This window comes from Alligator sinensis, unplaced genomic scaffold, assembly GCF_000455745.1.
Source record: "Alligator sinensis unplaced genomic scaffold, ASM45574v1 scaffold127_1, whole genome shotgun sequence".
Lineage (NCBI taxonomy): Eukaryota > Metazoa > Chordata > Crocodylia > Alligatoridae > Alligator > Alligator sinensis.
In genome coordinates, this window is record NW_005842532.1 from 157500 (window position 1) to 180943 (window position 23444).

The 23444-nt window shown below is 43.7% G+C and overlaps 1 protein-coding gene across 1 annotated transcript in view; it reads left to right on the forward strand.

Annotated features, from left to right (window-relative positions):
- Positions 1-8116: 8116 nt before the first annotated feature.
- The window catches only part of RGS7 (regulator of G protein signaling 7), a 521147-nt gene continuing 505819 nt past the window's right edge, over positions 8117-23444 (forward strand). The window contains exon 1 of the mRNA XM_014523762.2: positions 8117-8188. The gene's annotated coding sequence lies outside the window, so the exon portion shown is untranslated. The remainder of the gene's footprint in view (positions 8189-23444) is intronic.

A 23444-nucleotide genomic window follows, 5' to 3' on the forward strand; every position in this document is an offset into this window, starting at 1 on the left:
ATTAACACTTGAAGACGGTTCCCTTTTTTCTCCTAGGCTGATTCCTACCTTTTCTGTTTGCCAGTCTTTCTCCACACACTATTTCTTCTGCAACTCTCGGCCTAGAACATTAAGGATTCGAGCACAACCAACAACCTCCAGCCTCTGCATGTGCTACCTTTATTCCATCTGGACTTCATGCTTTTCCAGCACCTGTTTCTAATCAGCTGCTTGATCACAGCTGTCAGAGGTAATAAGCTCCTTCATTAGCCCTCTTCAGGCTACTGCTATGGTTTATATATTATCACTGTCCCATAATAATACAGAAACTGGCACATATTACTAACGTGTATAGACTATATTGCATAAGACATCATCTACAGGATCTGGATTGTTATTCTTATTTTGAAAACTGATCATAACTGGTCTTTCTGAAGAAAAGTAAATATATCAATCTTATTTTAAAAGTAAAGATGTGTAACAGCACAGAAAGTATCTGTGCACAGTGAAAAAAGCATGAATTATTCAAGGTTCTGTATGTTGCTGGCTTGCAACATTACAGCTGAAATGAAGATAAATGAATAGTGAGCTGGGATCAGTGTTTTGGGACCTGTTGTGAACTCTAACATTATACCCAGCACTTTTGCTGAAATACAGTCTTACAGGTTAGCCATTTTTAATGGTGGTGGTGTTGTGAATTATGTATCATATTTACTTGAATGCAAGATGAGGTCCCCCCCCAATCAGCATGGGGGGAAATGTTTCTTGTCATACATTCATGTACAAGGAAACCACACTGTAAACACTGTCTATTTTTGAACTGCTGCTGTTGGGGGATCATTTTATATATTGGGTCATCTTGTAGTCAAGTAAATATGGTAAGTACAAAATGGGGTTTTACTGAAGGAGCTTTTGTATTAGGGTGGAACCTGTTACTTGGTCTACCTACAGCAACTAGGAATAAACTGGAAATAGGAAAGGGGGAAGTACTTCTATGGAGAAGAAAAAATATGTGAGAATTATAACTAATTTCCTCCTACAAAAAGGATGAAATTAAAAATCTATGGGGAGTCACCTTTGGTAGGCATTAGGCTGTGTGATAAGAAGTAAGGAAAATTCTGGGTTTAGCAACACCTTTTGTGTTAGAAATAAGGAGGTAAAAAAATCACAGAATTGGGAGAGACAGCAAGAGCCCTGTAATCTAGAGGTAGCCATCTTGCAGTATGGGTGCCACCAGTGGCATGGACAGCCTCTCTGTGTTGCATAGAATCATAGAAAATTAGGGTTGGAGGGGACCCCAGGAGATCATCTAGTCCAACCCCTGCTCAAAGCAGGACCATCCCCAACTGGATCATCCCAGCCAAAGCTTTGTCTAGCCAGGTCATAAAAACCTCCAAGAATGGAGATTCCACAACCTGTTTGGGTAACCTGTTCAAGTATTTTACTACCTTCTTAGTGAGAAAATTTTCCTAATAATTAACCTAAACTTCCCTTGTTGGAACTTGAGACCATTTCTCCTTGTTCTGTCATCTGCCACCAGTGAGACCAGTCTAGCTCCATCCTCTTTGGAACCACCCTTCAGGTAGTTGAGGACTGCTATCAAATCCCCCGAATGCCCCAACACTCTCCAAAAACATCCTGGATGCCTGCATACTGCTGTATTGCCCTCCCAGCAGATGTCAGGGTGTTTGAAGTCCCCCATGGGAACCAGGGCCTGTGATCGGGAAATTTCCGCTAGCTGTTTGAAGAAAGCCTCATCTACCACTTCTTCCTGGTCTGGTGGTCTATAACAGACTCCCATCATGACATCAGCCTTGTTACTCTCTCCTCTGACCCTAACCCAGAGACTTTTGACAGGACTGTTTCCCGTTTCATACTGGAGCTCTGAGCAATCATATGCTTCTTTTACATAATGTGCAACTCCTCTTCCTCTTCCTTAAAGAGGCTATGGTCTTCACCATAGCCTCTTTAAGGCTATGGTGAAGACCATAGCCTTAAACCCAAATTTTTATGCAATGCAGTTCCACTTAACTTGCATCTAGAACTAGAAAGCATTGTTTTGCTTTCTTTCTTGGCAACATGCTTCTTCATTACTGAGATGACTTCCCCAACCTTTCCTACCCCCTTTTTACAAGATTCCTCTGTACAATCCCCTGTTTCATATGGCGTGTTTTCCTAAGGTTTCAGGAAAGGTTTATCTCTCAGAAGCATTCTGGACACGAGCATCTCCAACAACATGAATGCATTCCTCTACTAAATAAATACCACTTTAGTTCAGAGCACGCTTCTTTTGTCAGTATGGTCATATCTTAGCCATGTCCTCCTTCATTTGATCAGAACCTGTTCTAATACTTAACAAATTAAGAAGTGGCTGCTCATATCTTGTCTCATTTTGCTGAGCCCCCTGATTTCTTCCATGCCTCATTGCTTCTTCATCAGCTTCTTTGCCACCAGTTATGATTCTACCTCTTGCATATTCCACTCTCAATGGTGTTATATCTTCCTGATTGCTCCTCATTGGGCATGTCTACATTGTCCCCCAGGCCTTCTGCCAGCTGCGGCTGCTCTGACCGGGCTCAACATGCTGCGGTCCTGGGTGCACGTGAAGACGCGACACCCGGAAGCAATAAACTTTGGTGTGATATGCACACGAATGTATTGCTCCATGATAATAGTAACATGTAGATGCACCCATTAAAAAGTACATAAAATCCTTTTCTGCTTTCATTGCTAGTGTCCTAATGTTCCCATGTGTCTTGTTTGGTTCTTTCTCCTCTTTTTTCATAGTTATAGTTTCATAGTAGCTAGGGTCCGGAGGGACCTAAACAGGTCATCTAGCCTGACCCCCCTGCCACAGGCAGGAATGAATGCTGCATTCACAAGACCCTAGCATTGTTATTACTTCTATGTAGTGAAATTAGTCTCTCTTCCAACTTGTTCAAAATTTCAGCTTAAACATTTTAGACTCTGTGCAGCCTCAACAAATCAAAAGCAAGATTCTCATGCAATCCTTCCTGGATTCCAGGATCTGGCAGGGCTTCTGGGGCAGTTCTGCCAAGTGGACTAATGTATATTCCTCATGCTTCCAGAGTTTGCAGTTCTGGGATAGCCAGCCAAGCCAGGACTTCCAGGGTCTTAACCGTGAAACTGGCAGCCTAAAAGCACGGGGAAGCCTGAGGGATATCTGGGCTTCTAGGCCTCCTGCCAAAGTAAGGACTTGAAGCCTGGAAAGTCTTGGATTTGCCTTCAGGGTTTGCTGCCCTGCTGTCTGAACTGCTCCCAGACTGGGGATCTGAAGCCTTTCCCCAATTGAGCTAGCTGGCTCAGGAGTCTAGAAGTCCAGAAGCCCCTGGATCAGGGCTGTCCCAGAGCCTGGCAGCTATACAATCCTAGGAAGCACTTTTTGAAAACATTTTGTTTTACATACTGGAAATGAAAAGAGCCTTGCCAGGTGTTAAATATGAAATTATCATATTGGAAGCTCAAATTATTGTATTTTCTGGAAAATGATTGTACACTGAAAAAAAAGAAAGAAAAAAGTATGCCAATAAGTCATCTTCTTATTTACTTCGTATTCCTTACTTTAACTCACCAGTGAGTGAGGGAGGGAGAACTGGGCCCTCAAAGTTAAAGCGTTTCTTCATTTTGAGGCAAATGGTCATAAAAAAGTGCTGACAGGAAACCTGGAAGTTGGTTAAGACTCCCTGAGAGTGACTTGGGTTTTGCATATGCTGCATCATTTAACTACCTCAAAAATGATTGTACATTTTGAACACTTTTAGTATTATTTCATTGTACAAGTGTTGACATTATCATAGAAACAAAATAATTATCATACACTTGGCAACCCTGAATGACAAAAGAAAGTTTACTTTCAGTTTCAAACCACCTCAGACCAAAATCGAAACAACCCGCATTCTCACTTTGCCTATTTATGGTTGTGAAGGCATAATACTGTGACAGACTAAGGCAGGAATATCAAAAGTATCTGGCCCTATGTGGCACAGGACTGTTCCATGTGCCAGATTAGGCCCATGGACCCTCTCCCATCCCCCAGAATACTGAATCTAGTGCTTGCTCACTGTGTACAGTCCAGATCCTGCTGTGGCCAGAAGAGATGCTGTCTGTGGTGCGGTTCAACCAGGAGCATGTAGCGCAAATCCCAGAACAGCTGGAGTGAGCATCACACTGCATGCAGTGCGTGCCCTGGCCAAGCTGTGCCCCACACAGTGCCTGCTCTAGGAACCACAGCACATAGCACCTGCTCCAGATGGTCCTGGACCTGCACTGCACAGTGCTTACAGGTGCTGTAACCATAAAAACTGCCAGTGTCCACTCCTGCGAGGTGTTGCATAACAACTGGGCTGGTGAAAAAGCCACTAACTAGTTAAAGCTGAACAAAGCAGTTTCAAGTTTGTCAAAATAGAACCTTTGTCAAGGACAGTGAGAAGAAGATGTTCAGAAAAAGAGAAAGTGTGATAAACCTGCCTGTCTGGGTGTCTTTATGCATACAGGGTTTTAGAAAAAATACTCAACAGTGAAAACTCAATTATGCAAATAACCTAGAAATGGCCAGTAGCAATAGCAATAGTCATGGTAAAAAGAACGACTATGCAAGTAACAAAAGGTATAAAACAGTTTGGGGAAAAAGGGTCATTAGAACTATGCTCCTGACCACCCGAGCAAGACCCTGAACTGTTTGATCAACAGGAGAGGGAGCAAGATTGGCTTGCAAAGTAACTAGTATATTTCTGTGTACAGAAGTATGTGCTAGCTGCTAAATAAACCTGCATTAGTGAAGTGGAATCCTTTGTCTCTCAAGCATCCTCTCTCAACAACTCACTAGTTCCCCAATCCAGGGCTTTGGGTAACAGCACCACATGCAGCATGAGTCTTGGACTGGCTGGAGCAGGCACTGCATGTGACAGTGCCGGAGGTGCCAGGGTGAGTGCTATGTGTGGCATGCATTCCAGAGCAGGAGGCGCGTGTAGCACAATCCAGCTGGGGTGAGCACTACATGCAGCGTAGTGCCTACTGTGGGATCTGCAATACACACCCTTGGCCAGATGGTGCAGCACACAGTGATTGTTGAAGCTGTTCCAGGATCTGTGCTGCAAGCACCTACCTGTGCAACATGGCTCCAAGGTGCCTGGGGTGTGCAGTGTGCATCTGAAGCCCAGCCTCTGGGGCTGGTCTGGAGTGTGTCATGCTTTGTGTGGGTCTGCGTAGAACTAGGGAGCAGCAGGGGCTGGATGGTGGGAGTCTGCAAGCCAGATCCAGCTTGTGGGACACATGTTTGATACCCCTGGACTAAGAGGAAGTGTCCTACCTAAGGATGCTACTTTTTGCCTCAGTAGTGAATATATACTATGGCTCACAATCACAAACTGATGCTCAACTGTTGGGTGAAGCTAGCAATAGCTACACCTCCAACATAATCATACAAATTCTGGAACCTAGCTATCCTTTCTCCCAATTCTTCCACTCATCCTTTCCTTTATTTATTTTAAGGAATAAACCACACAGGTGAGTACTTTTTGCCTGGGTTTACTTGGGGTGATGGCTATATGTCAGAGTTATCTTTAGAACTTAGTTCTATAGGTACAATGGCATATGCTTCTTTCTACCCACCAGCAGATTCACGCTAGGAAACCCTAATTTGTCTCTTATTCATGACAATATCTTAGCTTAACAACTCTTGCCTCCCCTTGTTTTTACAGAGGGTTGTCATAAGTTCTATGCAGTTTTCACTTCAGTAACAAGATTATCTCTGTTGTCTTTTGGTAGTAAGAATACTGAGAAAAACTGATGGGAAGCTATCTAACTACCAAGGCGCACAGGAAAGCTTTTAAAGATGATCACTGCACTTGCACTCTATGAAAGGCAATGGAGTTTGTTTCTCCTCTCCTCCCTCTCATTACTTTCTTTGGTTTCAATAGCTTGTTGTAAAGTTCATCGGGCATTTTGAAAAGCAGGGCTGGAAAGGACCTCTAGAGGTCATCTAATCCAATCCCCTGCCTGAGGCTGGTTCATTATTATCCAAACCATCCTATACACATCTGTTTTCTAATATATTAGCAAAATTAACAAAACTACACTATCAACCCTCACACAACCACAAGATATAACACCCTAACCTGCCACAGATAGAGGAGGAGAACCACAGCAGCCAACATCCTCCTGCTCCAAATTTTGTTACAATACGCTGGACAGAAACCAAGACAGATGCCTGCTGCTACAAAGGATGCCCCCCCCACCCCCAAGTCCATATCATCTGACCATGGGGTAAAATTCTTTCCTGCCCCCAAATATGACAATCAGTTTGTCTGAGCTGGGGAACAAGACCCTTCAGCCAGGAATCTCTGCACTTAAGTCTCAGCAGGAGCATTGACACACCCCAGTCAAAATCCCTAGCCTTGAATGCAGCCAGCATCAAATGCTTCTGAGGAAGGTAAGCCCCATTCTTCCCCTGCCCCCACTACCCCAGGTATGTAGCAGCAAGAGGAGAACATACTTCCTTCCTGGCTCCATGTGGCAGTCAGCGAACCTCTCAGAAGAATGGGAAATACTCACAGCAGAACATAGGCATAGCTATGTCTAGATCATTCGTGACCAATGCCTGTCCAATCTTCTCTTGAATGCCTCTGGTGATAGAGATTCCACAACTTCCGTAGGCAGTCTATCCCACTATTATTTCTTGGTATCAAATCTAAGCCTACTTCACTGCAATTTGTCCACATCCTACTCTCCACAGCAGGAGAGAAAATGTATGCTCTCTGTGAGGATTTGTCAGGGATATAGGCAGCTGGGCCTGTAGACAGGCCCCTGAAGGGCAACCAGGAGATCAGCGGGATGGGAGTGCAGGTTACCAGGGCATCAGGTTGGGGTTTGAAGCAGAGATCCAAGAGATATAGTTTGGGGTGCAAGCCAAGGTCAGAAGCCAGGAGAATCAAAGTGCCAGACATCAAGCTCCACGGAAGATCCAAGAGCAGGGTCAGGGAAAATCAAAGTTGAGGTTAAGCTAGGAGACAAGAGCCAAGAGATCCTGAGTCAGCAGTCAACATGAGGCTTGCCAGAGTAGACTGAAGCTTTTGTTAAGGCATGCCTGCCTGCAGCTGCAGGTGTGCTTGAAAATGCTGAGTAGTGCTCTAAGCAGCCAAGGCAGCCACAGAGAACTGGAGCAGTCACATTAGCCAGTGATCAAGGTCATGTGCCTGGCCCTGACACTCCCTCTTCTTTATGGCAGCCCTTCAAGTACTTGAAGACTGTTATCATGCCTCCTCTTCATTGACTTTTCCATAAGCTATACATTCCCTTTTCCTTCAGCCTGTCCACATATGACTTGCTTTCCAAGTCCTTTAGCATTTTTATCACCTACCTCTGGACCCTCTAACTTCTCCATATCATTTTTAAATGTGGAGCCCAAACTGCACACAATACTACACTAGATGAAACCTAAACAGTGCTGAGCAGAGAGGGTCTATCACCTCTGGTGTCTTGCTCCTAATACTTCTATTGATGCATCCCAAATCCTCATTTGCCTTTTTTGTGTGGCTACATTACACTGCAGGCTCATATTGAATCTGTGATTTACCAAGACTCCCAGATCCTCCTCTGTAGTGCTGCTGTCCAGCCAGGTGTCACCTATTTTGTATCTGTGTTTTTGATTATTCTTCCTGAGGTATAGCATTTTGCATTTTTCAGCACAGAATAACATTCTGTTAGTTCTATCCAAGTTTTTCAGTCTATCGAAATCCTTCTGAACTGTGCTCTTGTCCTCCATCATGTTCATTATCCTTCCCAGTTTCATGTCATCTGCAAATTTGCTCAAGAAATTCTCTCTCACAGTTGGTTAAATAATATAATTTTTGTTCTATTTTGCTCAAAAGGTACATTGGTAAGTTTGTTGGCCAACATTTTGGTCTTTGATATCTGTTTTTCAAGAATAATATATTTTTCTTTGAGTACATTGAAGGTGTATATCACTAGCATCTAAATACTTTTTTTTTAATAAATAGGTTTACATTTTTGTGTTTTCTTGTATGAAGAATTCTGCCCTTAAATATTTTAAACAGCTAAGGTCAGCCACTAGTTCATCAATCATTACTCAAAAGGGCCCCTAGACATGTTAAAAATACCTTTGTCTTGCCTACAGAGCACAATCAAGGAAAACCTCACAAAATAAAAGAAGAGAATAATGCCGGCTGAGGTAAATGACTTGATTTTTTTCAACAATGTAGGGAATAAACTGTGCTGACTTTTTATGTATGTGTATATTAGTACAGGAAATAGACACAGATGTGGGAGCAGGGGGGTGGGGAAGGAAGCTGCACACAGAAAATAATCGCTGCCATGTCAATACTGGAACACTTAGTAGCTGAAGGTTGAAATTCAGGCCACAACAAATAGGTTGGACTTTGAATTCACCATACAAAGAATGAGTCTTACCAGACCAGTTATTGTTTTACTTTCTGAAGCTGGCATGCTCCAAATGAAGGGAAACAACTCAGTAAAGGAAGAGAGTAGTTTCTCGGCAACCCAAAACTGACTCATGTTACTGGATTCATAACTAGGAGTGAGAAAGCACACGACAGGTTCTATACAGAGATTTCTTTGTCAACCATAACCAGCCCTAAAGGAAGAGGATTGAAAAGTAAATATGAGACAAACATTAAATTAAAGCAAAATGTAACTCCAGTCCTGATACAGCAAGAGTTTTAGGGAATGAGGAATTTTCTTCCTGCTTTCCCTCAAATGATTTGCTTGCAACAGTTTGTGATTATTTCAATAAAAGAACTAGTATTGCACTGTACTGGCACATAGAATAGCATAGTAAATCTCTTTTGGTCAGATGTTTTAAAACAGAAAAACAGTCAGCTGAAATTATTTTTATACTGTATAGACAAAAGGGCTTAGCATTAAACAACAATATAGGTTTTTGAAAATTAAAGCTGGACACTGGAAATGAATTGTATTTCTTGACTTGTGTTGAACTACGGTGACGCTAGTCCACTAAAAGATGTTCCTGTTTTTCCTCCCATTAAATATTTATCTGAGTTACACCCCTGCCCCCTTTTTTTAGCCATAGTATATGTATTTTTAAAAGAATATTGGAATATCCAGTCTGGCTGTTCACTGTGACAACATAGGCTTCTTTGGCTTTTCCTGATTGTTTTTTTCCCTTCTAAATGCACTGTGAAGTGCTCTTCTGACTAAGCACATGTTTCAGTGGAAGTTAACAGTAGACCAAGTCAGTCAGATTTACGAAGATGGTTATATTTTTCTTGAACAAAGGCGCTTTCCAGCATTGAAGCTTTAATATTTTAATTTGATATAAGTGTATGCATGTGTGTTAGTTTCTTTTTCTTTTTAACAGAGGAGAGAAAGAAGTGACCTGTGCTCAGTGGCAGCGTTCCATGGTCCCAGTTTTCATCTCAACTTTTTGATCTTTGGTTGGTTTCCCTATCTTGTCTGGAGGCAATTTTCTGCAATGACTCATTAGAGATATTGTGCAGTAGTTTTGTTTACTTTATGATGGCATTTTGGTAATGGGAATAGGGAAATAAAAATGCAGTTGTACAAAAGGACAGGCCGGGGAGAGGGGGTGACTGGCTTGGTAGTAGCACTCACTGTTGTGAAGAATTTGCAGGGTTTGGTAGAGCACAAGCTTAGCAAGTTGGCAATGTGGCATTGTGCACAAGACTTTTAGAACTTTATTATAAAAATATTAAAAGGAAAAAAAAGTTAAAAAAAAAAAGGTTTTACAAGGGGCTGGGCATGAAAGCATTCATCTCTCAGTCTGCATCATAACCAGAAAATTGAAACTGTTCTCCCCCCCACGCCTGCCACCACTCCCTTACCACTTCTCCAATGCCTTTCACAGTCACACTTTTTAGACTAGCTGGTCATAACTTCCATTTACTGGGTCAGACCATAGGTCCATCTTGCCCGGTATCCTGTGTCACAGTGGCAGAGAATGGGTGCTGAGACAGAGAATGAACAGGGTATGACTCTTCCACTTGCAGCCTCCAGCATTTAGGGTCTAGGAGGTTCTCTTATGCTCAGTAGTCACTGATGCACCTTTTTCTCCAAGAATTTGTCCAATCCCTTTTTGAATCTTGCTAAACTGTCAGCTTCCATGACATCTAGTGACAGTGAGAGCCACACTTTAAGTACAAGCTGTGTGAAAAAAATTCCTTTTATTAATTTTAAGCTTACTACCTACTAGTTTGTCATTTTGTGACCCCCACTAGTTCTCATATTAAGAGATAGTAAATAATAAATCCCTATTTAATTTTTCTTCACCATTTAGTGTTTTGTAAACACTTAAGCATCTTTCTTCTAAACTGAATAGACCTAGTCTCTTCAGTCTCTCCTCATATGGAAGCCCCTCCATTCCACTAATCATCTCTGCTGCCTGTCTCTGGACCGTCTCTAGTTCTATAATCTTTCTGAGATGTGAGGACCAGAACTGGGCACAGTATTCAAGGTGTGGATGCACCATGAATGTATAAAGGACATAATATGCCTTTTTGATGGTTGCTGAGAACTGAGCTGATGTTCTTCGTTAACTGCCCACAGTGATTCCAAGATCTTTCCTGTGTAGGTATAGTTTGGGTTATTTTTGCCTATGTGCATCATTTCACACTTGTTTACATTGAATTTCACCAGCCATTTGGTTGTCCATTCACCCAGAGAGTTGGCCAGCTCACTATTCACCCCTTTTTTTCCCATAGTATTTATGAGTATGTTAAATAGCACTAGTCCTAATACAGATCCCTGGGGACCCTGCTGTTTACTTCCTTCATTCTAAAATCTGACTATTTATACTTGCTCTGTTTTCTATCTTTAAGCCAATTTCTAATCCATTAATGGACCTTCCCTATATTCCTGTGACTACCTAACTTTGTAAAGACCACTTGATGGGGGACCATGTCAAAGGCTTCTTAGAAGTTTAGCTATGCTATGTCAACCAAATCACCCTGATGCACCTGCTTATTGACACTCTCAAAAAACTCTAGTAGGTTGGTGAGGCATGTTTTCCCTTTGACAAATCCATGTTGATTCCTCCCCAGCAACTCATGTTTATCCATATGCTGAACAATTCTTTTTTATTATTATTGTTGTTGTTGTTGCTGTTTTGATCAGTTTTACAGGAACAGAAGTAAGGTCATCTGTTTGTAGTTTACTGGGTCCCCTATAGAGACTGATCATCCAAAAGCCCAGCTGATTCCCTGGCATCTTTTCAGTATCTAATGTACTTAAAGAAATGTTTATTGTTACCTTAATTGTCTCTAGCAATTTTCTCCTCAAATTCTTTCTTAGCTTGTCTTATTACAGTTTTACATTTGACTTTCCAGAGTTTGTGCCCTTTTTTATTTTCCTTATTTGGATTGGTCTTTCATCTTTTGAAATAAGCCTTCTTTCTGTGTATTGACTCTTCAACTCTGGCATTAAACAATGCCAGCTTTTTTTTGGTCCACTTTCCTTTTTTCTTTTCATTTTTTTTTTTTTTTGATTTGCAATATGCATTTGCTCTGTGCCTCCAATTTATTTATTTAGCATATGCAGTTTCAGCATATTGTTTCAGCCTTCTTAAGGCAATGTCATCACCAATGTAAAGAGCCTGAAGGCTACCAGCTGGCATAGTAAATGGACATGAGTCAACAATGTGAGACATGGTTTGAACTTGTCCACAACCATAGGCACTGACTATGGTTGGGGGGTCTGTGGGCTCTGGCTTCCTTGGAAAGAGGGTAGGGTGACCACCCATCCCCAATAGGGCAGAACAGTTCTGAAATGAGAAAATCAAGTCCCAGTCCTGGACAGCTTGACTCTGGAACAGCATTTGCCTTGTCCCAGATTCTTGGTGTCATGCAGGATCCAGTTTTTCTGTTCACCACAGAAAAACGTGGGAAATAGCAGGTTTCCCCTTGCAGGCTGACAGAGTTGTGCACCTCACTGCTGATGGATGGGCAAGGGGTGGCTAAACTTGTTGGTGTAGCTGGCATGGGGCTCCTGGAGGGAGGGCAGCAGGGCGGGGAGCCCCAAGCCTGCAGCAGGCAGCCTGCATCTGCCCCTGAAACCCCCCCAGGCTTCGCTCAGCTCTGCTCTGGTCATGCCACTGGCGGCATCATCTTAGGCCCTGCGCCCAGCAAAAATAAAAGTCGGCACCTATATCCACAAGGGCATTTGTTGCCATTGTGAAGGCTCCATTGGTATAGGTTTGAGGCACAGTGACCCTGTCCAGTTCAAAAATGGTTGAGAAGTGCCCAATAATGGTTAAATCCTGGTTGACTGACTTTAGGGTCAGAGATCATGTGGTGATTGTTTGGCCCTTGTGCTGACCATTCTTCATGCCACTGAGTAAGTAAAGAAAAGGCAAAGGATTTTGAAAGGGTGGACCATATTGGATGTCATGAGGGGGATTGAGCTACTGGTGGGTAGAATATGTCCCAGTGCACTGGTATGTCCAACCCAATTGCATTGTGGTCACTATTGCAAAGTCACTTGATAACACTTACAGTTGCACCAAATCCTGTGCATTATTAAAGGCTAGGTCATGAATGGCCTCTCCTCTTGTAGGTTCTAGGACTAATTGCTCCGGAAAGCAATCTTTTGAAATGTCAAGAAATTTGATCTCTTTATTGGCCTGAGATTAGATCGATCCAGTCTATTTGTGGATAATTAAAGTTCTCTATTATTATTATGTTTTCTGCTTTTGCTGCCTCTCTTGTCTCTGTTTGCATTTCTAATTTGCTGCTGCCATCCTTGTGTGGTGGTTGATTGTATATCCCCAGACATACTTTATTGAAACATGGAGTTTCTATTCACAGAGAATCTGTGATTCCTCTCATCAGCTGAAAAATCTACCTTATTTAATTCGACGCAGTCTTTGTTGAGTGTCACTCCCCCACCAGTATGACCTATTATTCCTGCCATTTTCCACTATGCAAAGTGCCTCCTTTTTACTCAGCCTGGCACATTCATGTATGTTCTGTTATATGGTAAAGTGCCAGAACTCAGGGGAGTGTTGCCTTAATTAGGAATCAAAAAGGGTGGGGAGTGTCTTTGGAGTCAGTCTCTGAGAGTTAGTTCCTGCAGCTCTTTAGGGTCACCATTTTGGCCAGGCCCAGCAGGGAATTGGCTAGGCTGATTATACTCTTTTCAGCTGCCTGGTATGAGACAGAGAAAGTGTACACAGTCTGGTAGAGAAAGAAAGAAAAAGTACTGAGCTGTATTAACAGAGGTGTCGTACAGGAGGTGGTAGTACTACTTTACTCAGTGTTGATTAGGCCATAGCTGGAGTATTTTAAGGAGGCGCTGCATTTTAAGAAAGTAGCAAAACTGGAGACGGTTGAAAGGTGAGGAAACAAGATGATAAAGGGGTTGCAGTACAATCTGTAGATGGAAAGGACTACCTTGATATGAATTAGTGCTAGAGGCCAAAGGCAGTTTACCTCATTCAGCTTTTTTGTTACGCTATCTGTAGTGAATTGTTGGCTCAAGTGAGTTACTTCAGATTACAATCGTTCAACTGATGGCAAACTTACTTCCCATCTTTATTCATGCTTTAACAAATTACATAAAAGAATGTAAGCCAATATGGAAATTGCTTTCTCTGTTGATAAATAGGCAGGAAACATTAATGCTTTAATCTAAAGCATTGCTACTTACACTGGCTCCCAAAAGTGATAGTCAAGATTGGAGTCTTGCTGTGCTAGTTAATGTACAAATGCCCACAAATGTGGCCTCTGTCCAGACAGCTGGCAGTGTCATTAGAAAAGTGAATATAACAAATTGTATGAAGGAAGGGTAAGTAAAGACTGTACAATGACGCAATGTGGTTAAAAAAGGCTAAACATTGATCTACTGTACCATAGATATTGATTTAAGCCTGCTGGCATAGCTGCGTCCTTTGTATTCTCACATTCCTTCTTCTATCGCACCAGCACAAAATTCCTTGCTCCACCAATCTCTGCTTTCACCATGTTGCTCTGAATGCCTTGAGAAGAATCTCAGAGAATGATATAATTTCCTTCACTCATAATTTGTCCTGTTTGCAATCAGCCTTACTTCTTACTGGGGGAGGAGAGGGATACGCACCTTCTTTTTAGGTAAATTCCCATGTTTTCAGCCACTAGCAATGTCTTGCATTTAACTTTGTCCCCAAGATTTGCTCCCTCCCTGTCTTGTATCTAAGAATCTGATTATATCAATTTTTTAGCAAGGATTTATACTGTTGAATAGGTAACAGTTGCTTCTCAGCCTCTTGAAGGCTCAGATCAACACCTCTGGCCTCACCCCCCAAGCTGTGCTTCATGGAGGTGGCAGTGGCACAGGGTGCTGGCGGTGCAGTGCTGGCGTCACCCCCATGCTCCGGCCTCGCTGCTGCATCCAAGGGTGGCCACACCCCACCCCACCCCCAGCAGACAGCCAGGAGCAGGAGATGGGGGGTGGGGGGTGGGAGGGAGCCCACGTGCTGGAGGCAGAGCAGCAGCACTGCGGGGCACTGGGTGGCAGTGTTCCATTCCCCTCCCCCGTCCCCCCCCGGTCATTTATGATGGGCAATTTGCTAGTTTTTCTATGATTCTACCCATCAGATCACATAGACCTGTTATCAACAAATCATATTCAACTATATCAAAGTTTTATGAAAGATCTAATAAGATGAACAGGGTACAATTTCCCCTGTCAGTCTCTAGGTGAAGATTGGCTAAGGCCACAAGCGCAGTCTCCATACTACACCCAAAGCAAAGCCAAACTGATTAGGGTCCAGGAATCCAATAGCATCCATATGTACCTGCAGCTATCATTTGACCATTCATGACTTTTCTCCAAAAGAGGAGGTGGGTGACAGAGCAGTATCTCACTGAAGAGTCAATGCTGAAATACTTTTTTTGAGCAGAGAGTGGACTATTGAAAACTTAATGTCCAGAATCCTGCTCCCCTGAAGGGAGGTATTGACAACCCCCACCAGCAATAGCTCTAGATTTCCCAGATAGCTTTTATAAGCTAGGATGGGCCCAGGTCCAGTTCACAATAGATTGCCTGCCTCTCTGTCCCCACCACATTCTCTGCATTGATGACTGACAACAATTAAAACTGATCCACATAGACCAGGAAAGACTGAGCTTTTCCAGCCCTGAATTTAGATTATGTAGCTAAATCGGTGGTCCCCAAGCCATGAGAGATATGAGCACTGAAAAGTAGGTTAACAATGTGTCACTATGGACTGCAGATGACTCAGTTTAACTAATCCTTCACCTCACAGGGACCATTGTGGGTAGGCATTAGAAGGTACATTAGAAAATTGTATTAGAAGATAACAGTCTGACCATGAAATTGGCATCTTAAGAGCATTCCAGGACACCTTATTTCCAGGGAGATGAAAAACATTAAGTCCAACATGTATTCCTTTGTGTATTAGTGCAATGTTGGATGCCATGTTTCCCTTGCTCTACCTTTGGTAGGTTAGGGTGTTAGGTTTGTGTTGAGTCAGGGTTGATGGTAGTCTTATGTAGTGTTTAGATTATGAATTGTATAGGATGGTTTGGATAGTAATGATACTGCCTCAGGCATGGGGTTGGATTAGATCAGTGGTTCTCAACCCATGGATTGTCACCCAAAAGTGGGTCACAAGAACATATGAAAGGGTCACGAACAAACTTTAACAATGGATCAACAAATTTAAGAATGGATTTTGCTTTAAAGGAGAAAAACTTGGAAAACTGTGGCTTTTCCCTTGCATGCTATCAGAGTTCTAGTCTGCAAGGGGCTGCCTGGGCCCCCACTACCTCACTCCCCCACACACACCCCCGCCCTCTGCCTCACACACTGGAGAGCTGGGGCCTAGGGGTGGGAGGCAGCAGGTTGGGAATGCAGGCAGCTGGATTGGGACTGGCCAATGTTTACAAACGGGTCCTGGTATAAAAAAGGTTGAGAACCACTGGACTAGATGACTTCTGGAAGTCCCTTCCAGGTCTACTTCTCTGATTTGATCATTTATCACCTGGGATAGCTCCATGATTATCATAGCCTTCCATGAAGTTCCACTTCAACCCGAAGGAGCCAGCCTCAGTGTGAATATTCATATTACCTGAGACCGAACCACTTCTGAGGACCAACCCTATTGGTTTAGTCATGGAATATGTTGTGCAATGAGTCAGGCAATACACTAACAGAATCCCCAGTCTATCTCTGGTCTTGAACACAATACATGCTCAATTTTGGACAATGTAGGGACTGGATTTTTTTTTTTTTTTTTATAGACCACATCTTCTTTATAGACTTTGCTACTCTGACCTTCAATCCCAGGCTGACACTGCACTCTATGGGCACATCTACATATGCTTATTAAGGCAATGCAATAAACTATGGCGCTTATTGCACTGGAGTTTATGTGGCACCAGGGAGCAATATACACATGTGTCTGGAACTGCAGCATGTTGAGCTGGGTCAAAGCAGCCCCAGCTGGCAGGGGACCCCAAGGGTCAGCCTTCCAGCTCAGGACTGCTCTGACCTGGCTCAATGTGCTGTGGAGAGGCTGGCTGGGGCATGAAGGCACTTCAGTGTGGGGCTAGCCGGCACTGAAGCACCCTCATGCCCCAGCTAGCCCTGTCAGTGCCTATAAGTGTGATGCTGTAGAGTAAAAAAACTCCACAGCAGTATAGTAATTTTATTTACAAGTACTACCACGCTGCAGAGTTTATTAGTTTACTCCAGCCTAATTGGGGTGCATATGTAGACCTGAGATGTTTAGTGTGGGGTGAATTAGTCCATTCTACAGTAAACATCTTGTCTAGATGCACCCTGTATCTTGCTGGCATTATTTGGGCAAACTCATCCAGTCAGGTCTCGGTGATATATGCAAGGTGGGTGGTCTCATTCTGAATTAACTCAGAGATAATTGATGTATTAAACAGCAACAACAACAGATTGGGATTTCCACTGGCTATGACCCTAATAGGAGAAGTTGCCATCCCACTGGATCCCTCCCAGTACTAGCTAGTTTCCACCCAAAGTCTGGGACTGACAATTGGCTCTAAATAACCACTAATTGGTGGTGGGAGGTGGGGGGAGTGGAAGGGGGAGACATTGACTGGTCTATGAGAGACAGACAAACAGATGATGAAAAATTCCATTTCACCTCTCAAATGCCAGGCATTCTCCATTGTCTTCAGATCCTGCATTGAAGTTTACTTACAGGAAACTTTGTCACTAATCCCCATTCCAGTGTAAAGTGCTCCCATCTTTGATCTGATCAGAATGATCAGGGAAAAGTAACACAATGCACATGTATCAAAGTCCCAAAAACTTACTTTGCTGAGAGTATTTTGTGTATTTATGTATCTTTGTGAATAAAGTTCTTACAAGAACAGCTTTCCCTTCTGTATTTTTATTTCTCCTTCACTTCCCCCTCCCAGTGGTTTGTTTTCTCATTTTCCATCTAATTTGGCTGTAGCTGTGGGCAGAGGAATTGTGGTGGATTTCCTCTTCCTATCCCCCTTCCTCCCTTGGTTGTAAAATGCTATGGCACCATGATACTTTATATAGTGTTGAAAAAATAATATTATTTAGTTGCTGGTCAGTGATAATCTAGTAACCTGGGGGAAAATTAAAATGGAAAATAAAGTATAAATATACTTCTTCTACCTCATCAAAATGTTCAGTGCCCTAGTGTTTGGAATATTTAGATTTGTTCCTTTTGAGCTGCACTCCCCAAGCCTTTCCCCCCTTGATTTCAGAGTAATTACTGGCAAGACATTATTTTATAGATGGCTCATTTTGCTTGCCAACCATTTGATCTCTGAGCTACAGGATAATCTCAGATCTGCACTGTCAGTCCTTGAAACTTCCCTTTCTTCATTGATTTAAAGGGTTGACATAGCTTCTATTCCTGCAGATCTGTTGTTAATCACTTCTTCTCTGGAAACACTAATTCCCCCAAATCCATGTGTGTGCTTTGTATTAAAGCATCCTGAAAAAGGCATGTTTCATGTTGGGCAATGTGTGCAAATGTAACATGTCACACTATATTTGGGCATGTCTACACATACATTAACATGCTTTAGTTAAGGTGCATTAAATCTAGTACCTCCGGGCATTATTACATGTGCTTTGGGGGTGGGAGGAGCAGTGTTTTAATTAGAGTGGCTCCAAGAGCCACTCTAATTAAAGCACCACTGAATCTCCTGTATCAGCATCCCTGTGCTTCAAAATGGTGGACATGGTGCTTGAACTAAAGTTCATTTGATGAGCTTTAGTTGAAGTGCCCCTGCTACCATTTTTAAGTGTGGGGACACTGATACATGAGACACAGGAGGCTGCTGGAGCACAGTAATTGTCATGCTCCAGCAGACTCAATTAAGTGAGTCTGCTCTGATGCACTGGAATTCCAGTGTGTTGGAGCATCCTCTGCACTCGTGTAAAGCTGCCATCCATTGTGATGTACTAGAAAAATGTGCATTAGCCAGTCTTACTGCACATTAACTAAAAAACACAGTTTTTAAGCAATGCTTAATGTGCATTAGCCTATTTTAATGCACATTAACTAAATAGCACTCATTTTCAGTGATCCTTTAATGTGCATTAAAATAGGCTAATGCACATTAAAGTGTACATGTAGACACACCATATGGCTTCAGGTCATATATAAGTTTGCTTTTTTGTGGCATCCTTGTGGCTTCATGAGTTGCTCCTCAGCTGTCACTAAAAGGGCCCAAAATGGCTTTGAGGAAAGGGTGAAATATACTATTCATTTTAGTGGGGGCATTAATGGTGATAGTCTTGTGTGTATTTGGATATCAGGTGGGTAGAAATGATCAAGGCCAGTTTGGTCTGTGGTGTACACCTTGTAGTCATCCAGTTGATCCTGGTTTGATGAAACATTTTAAGAAGTGCCATGAGAATAAGCTGATGGAGGAGCTGGTGCATTCTTGACTCAATAAGGGAGACTATATGACACAGCTTTGAGGGGATATGGGGAAGAAATAGAACTTGAGAAAAACAAGATGAGTCTTGAGGTGACTTAAGAGTCTTATACTTGAGCCACAGATCCATGTGCAGAAGTTGCAGGTCTTTTCACAAAGGAGAGCAGGCTGCAGGCTGGGATTACTCTCCTTTTCCTTCCTCCACTCCTGTGCTCTCTTCAAAGCTCTAGATCAGGGTGTTGTGACAGGGGGCATCTTCGTGGCCAGATGCCAAAGCAGCCAACCCACCTGCCTAGGGCAGTCTGTCCCATCTCATCTGCCATCACTTGGTTGTTAACTTGATTTATTAAGTGGGAGGTTACCCATTCCTTGCCCCAATGTCAGGGGGTGCTATCCACAGCTCTGAACCTTCCCTACGCTGTGCCCATGCCTCACAGATGGCATCCAGATTAGGATCACTTCCCCTGGTCTGAAGCCAGGGCAAATTCAGTCCATAGTTGGGCTCTATTCACTCTCACACTCACTCCACCCTCTCTTACAGAGGCGCTTTGCACTCTGCCCATCCTGGGCCACACTCCACTGCCCTAGCTCCTCTTGAGCAACCCCTCATGGGCTTTCAGGCCTAGCTACTCTCTCACTGGTACCACCAAAATAATATTATTTAGTTGCTGGTTTCAGCAACTAAATGATATTATTATATTCAGTAACAAAATAATATTATTTAGTTGCGGATTTCAATGAGGTAAGAAGAATAGTTGGGGGAAGTACTAAGGTCCCAGAGGGAAGGGTAGTTGGGTGTCCAAGAAGAGTGGTTGTTCCTTAAGGAGACGATCCTCCATGCCCAAAGGGAGGTAATCCCAACAAGGATCAAAGGGGGCAAGAGGGCTCAAAAGTCCCCATGGCTCATCAAAAGCATACGGGAACATCTCCTAGCTAAAAGGGAGGCATACACCCAATGGAAGAGAGGGGCCATCACCAGGGAGGACTATACCTTGGTTGCTCAGGACTGCAGGGGGTGGTCAGAAAGGCCAAGCCAGAGATGGAACTGGGACTAGCTACCCGGATCAAGGACAACAAGAAGTCCTTTTTTAAATACATAGGGGGCAAAAAGAAGGTACCAGGTAACATGGGGCCTCTGCAAGATGCACTAGGAAATCTGGTTGTCGCACCAGATGACAAGGCTAACCTGTTTAATGATTTCTTTGCCTTTATTTTCCTGAGCAGGTACCAGATCAGCCTGTCTGCTGGGACCCCCTCAGGCCCCGGGGGAGGCACAGACAGACCTAGGGTCAGTGAGGATCTAGTCAGGGAACTTCTGGAGGGACTGGATGCATTTAAAGTCAGCTGGTCCTGACGATCTCTACCCGAGTGCTGAGGGAATTGGCAGAGGTCATTGCGGGACCCCTGGCATGGCTTTACGAGCACTTGTGGTGCTCTGGTGTGGTGCCAGAGGACTGGAAAAGGGCCAATGTGGTTCCCATCTTCAAAAAAGGGAGGAAGGAGGACCCAGGAAACTGTAGGCCAGTTAGTCTTACCTTGATCCTGGGTAAGCTTTTTGAGAGAATTATCCTGGCTCATGTCCACAAGAGGCCAGCAGGGGAGATTATGCTTAGGGGAAACCAACATGGGTTCATTAGAGGCAGGTTCTGTCAGACCAACCTGGTGGCCTTCTATGACCAGGTCACGAAATCCTTAGACGCAGGGGTAGCAGTGGATGTACTCTTTTTGGATGTCAGGAAGGCCTTCGACACTGTCTCTCACCCCATTCTCATTAAAAACCAAGGGGACTGTGACGTCGACACCTACACGGTCAAGTGGGTCGCTAACTGGCTGGAGGGCTGCACCCAGAGAGTGGTGGTGGATGGGTCATTTTTGACCTGGAGGGATGTGGGCAGTGGGGTCCCCCAGGGCTCGGTCCTTGGGCCCACGCTATTCAACATCTTAATCAGTGACTTGGACGAGGGGGTTAAAAGCACCCTATTCAAATTTGCTGATGATACAAAGATGTGGGGGGATGTGGGCACGCCAGAAGGGAGGAATAGGCTGCAATTGGACCTAGACAGGTTACAGGGGTGGGCAGATGAGAACAGGATGGGTTTCAACACTGACAAGTGCAAGGTACTGCACCTGGGGAGGAAGAACCAGCAGGATGCATCACGAGCGGGTCCAAGGAGGTGATCCTCCCCCTTTATGCAACACTGGTCAGGCCGCAGATGGAGTACTGCGTCCAGTTCTGGGCACCGCACTTCAGGAGAGATGTGGACAGCATTGAGAGGGTTCAGAGGAGGGCCACCTGCATGATCAAGGGGCAGCAGGGCAGGCCCTACAAGGAGAGGCTAAAGGACCTGGACCTGTTCAGCCTCCACAAGAGAAGGCTGAGGGGGGATCTAGTGGCCTGTTACAAACTAGTCAGAGGGAACCAGCAGGTATTGGGGGAGTCCCTGTTCCCCCGAGCACCACCAGGAGTGACTAGAATAATGGTCACAAGCTGGCAGAGGGTAGATTCAGACTAGACATCAGGAGGCGCTACTTCACTGTCAGGGCGTCTAGGATCTGGAACCAACTTCCAAGTGAAGTGGTGCTGGCTGCTACCCTGGGGGTCTTTAAGATGAGGTTAGATGAACACCTTGCTGGGGTCGTTTGTCGGACTTGATGATCTGCTTAGGTCCCTTCCGACCCTACCAACTATGAAACTATGAAACCATGCAGCAACTTTGGTTCCCATGAGTTCCCCTACTCTATGTGGCATAGCCTTAGACCAACGCTGGGCTGCATCTGTCCCAAGCCCCTCACTGGGCAACTAATTTCATCAACATACCCTTGGGGTATTCCTATGTATCACCCTTCAAGCCATTTGAGCAGCCCTATTCAGTACACCCCCTCGTGCAGCTCTTTAGGCCACCCTCAGGAACCCTACTCTGCACCCCCAGATGCTTAGTCCTTCAGGTACTCTTTATTGCACCCTATTCTAAGCAGGCCCACACCATAACTTTTCCCAACAACACTACTCCCTCTGGGGCTTCTAGGACCCTTTGTCCCTGATAGGTTCACAATTACCCACCAGATGGTGGGGGCCAGGATTAAGGCGCCCCTACCAGCCTTTCACCAGGGAGGTTAGTGGTCCTGGAATTTTGTTGAGACTACTCCACCACAGACAGTCCCACCAGGCCTCCCTACCCTGGCACGGTGCAATTTTTAGATCATGCCCAGGACCTGGAGCCTCCATGCTATCCCCATAGCTTCTGCTTTTACCTCCAGGATGTTCCTGAGCCATAGCTCCATCAGCTGATGCTTCTCTCATGGCCACTGGCAGCAAACTGCTGCCTCCCCCTATATAAGCTGAGTCCTAAAATGGCTGAAGTAATCAGGCACCTGCCAGCTGCCTGCCTCAGTGCTTAAAGTGGCAAGCACCTGAAGGTGCACTGCTGCAGGGCTTTTAATAGGCTACCTTGAAAAAGCCAAATTTGGTGTGCTGTTGCTCTTTTAAGCCACTTCTTAACACCTGTCAGCAATTTTCTTTTTACCAAACCTCTCCCTCCCCTCAAAAAAACAACCACAAAACAAAACTCAGAAATCTCTGAATAGTTTAGTCAGAACATTTTATTTGTAGGTAATGAGCCTGCCAACAACTGACAAAAGTACAAGTATACTTAATTTTATTGGTATTTTACAGTACTTGTTATTTAGGCAGTGGCTTCTATTTCCTCTCTCTCAATATGGGAAGGAGAGGGAGAGAAAGGAGAGGGGGCAAAAGTTTGTCTCTTTCTGATGCCTTTAATTTCTGGTATCTTGTTTTAACACCCCTGGGACAGCCTTGTCCCATATTTCAGTGCAACACAGAAGCAAGCATTTAGGTGCCTAGTTGCTGGAGTGTCCTCCAACACTTAAAGAGTTTGGTGCCCAGGAGCTCTCTACAATGTTAGGTAGAGGTAGGCAGTGGTCTTTGGCATGCCAATATATAAGGTTACGATATTGCTGATTTACTTGCAGATCTGAATAGACTTTTTTTTTAATTGCTTGGTATATTTCAGTCTGAATCAGCTCACTAATATGAAAACACTTCCAGGAGTACTACTGTACACCTTTATATTTCCTATATATGGTAAATGGGGTTACTGGAGTACTGTAATTTTAATGAATATGCAAACTAAATGTAGTCACTATCATGCAAAATAATGCATGTGTCGTTGTATTATTAGATAAAGCTGTTCCTTGGCAGTGTTTCCTTTTGCTTTTGGCTTCTTATTGAGTAGTTATATTTGGGCATTCCTTTCCTGGCAGGCCATACAATTTGGAAAAGTTTATGCTGGATACAATGAGATTTTGACATCTCTCTCCGACATAAGAATGATTTTGGATTAAAACTGTCCAGCAGGTATATCGCATTGTATGCAAATGAATTTATCCTGTCATATTTTTTAAAGAAAATATACAAAATTGTGAATGTGTCACTTAGTAGCATGTAAGCAGCTAGCTGTTCCACCATAGTAATAGATTAAAACAATGTCATGACATTTCTTTATAACACTCTTT